This window comes from Elephantulus edwardii, unplaced genomic scaffold, assembly GCF_000299155.1.
Source record: "Elephantulus edwardii isolate Elephantulus edwardi_28Jun2011 unplaced genomic scaffold, EleEdw1.0 scaffold00049, whole genome shotgun sequence".
NCBI classification, from domain to species: Eukaryota; Metazoa; Chordata; class Mammalia; order Macroscelidea; family Macroscelididae; genus Elephantulus; species Elephantulus edwardii.
This window is the reverse complement of record NW_006399799.1, coordinates 15,912,459-15,913,629: the sequence shown is the minus strand read 5'-3', so window position 1 is coordinate 15,913,629 and position 1,171 is coordinate 15,912,459. Positions and strand designations below refer to the sequence as shown.

At 38.0% G+C, this 1,171-nt stretch overlaps 1 pseudogene; it reads left to right on the top strand.

Annotated features, from left to right (window-relative positions):
- The first annotated feature begins 683 nt into the window (after positions 1–683).
- LOC102869842 overlaps positions 684–1,171 on the top strand; it is a 1,856-nt pseudogene continuing 1,368 nt past the window's right edge.

The window sequence follows — 1,171 nt, the reverse complement described above, 5'->3', positions numbered from 1 at the left end:
ATGAGCAAATCCAGGGCTGTATCTGTTAGGTGGAACATGTCACTCAATATTCCACTGATTCCTGAGGCTTTATTTTTTTCCAGTGCCTTCAATGCAACTTGAACTTCTTCCTTCTTTACCATTGTCTCTTGCTTAGATGGTACTTTCAGAAAATTTTCAGTGTCAACCAGTTCTTTTTGGTACACTGATTCTGTGTATCCCCTCCATCTTCTTTTGAGTTTCCTGGGTCATTTAAGATCTGGCCCTTAGTATCTCTCAGTATTGAAACTTGAGGTTTGAATTTAGTTTTAAATTCTTTCACCTTTAGAAAGGCCAAGGTCTCTAGAAAAGGAAAGCTATATCTTATTTAGTTGTTGTGATAAAGTAAGATAGATAATAATGTAAGAAGGCTCAAAGAATGTCTCAAAGGACAGCTTGAGAAGACAAAGCAAAGTATTATGTAAAAATACACAATAACCTTGAGTTAGAAAACTAAAAGGAAAGAACACATTCAGCATTTTTCAGCCCAAAAGACTCAAAGGAAAAAAATGCAACCTTAAGTAACAATCCTGAAGCATTCCATTTGCAAAATTGTAATTGCTGCAGAAAGCAAAAAAAGAAGATAGAAGGAGAGGGAGTTAGAGCTGCAGTGCACCCTGATGGTGCGCGCGACTTGCAGGTGCCCTCCAGGTTAGGCCATTAAGATGGTGGAGGTGTGATATATGGACGAGTCTTCAGACAATCAGAGAAGCCTCATTGAATGGAGCCTGACTGTCTGGTCGATCTGGAGCTGCCACATTGGCTTGGTGTCTCTTATTGGAAATTGGATGCTAATAAATATGAAAAAGATCCAGAATTACAAAAGATCCGGAAAGAGATAAACTACTGCTAGGTGGATATAATAACAATATATGCAAAGATAAACTACCAAATTATGGAGAAAAGATTAAAAGAACAATCTCACTGATTTCACATGCAAGCAAGATTTTACTGAAGATTATCCAAAAACTACTGGAACAGCACATCAGCAGAGAACTACCAGAAGTCCGAGCTGGGCTTAGAAGGGGTTATGGTACTACGAATATAATAGCTAATGTTAGATGAATCTTAGCTGAAAGCAGAGAATACCAGAGGAATGTCTATCTGTGTTTCATTGACTATGCAAAGGCATTTGACTGTGTGGATCATAACA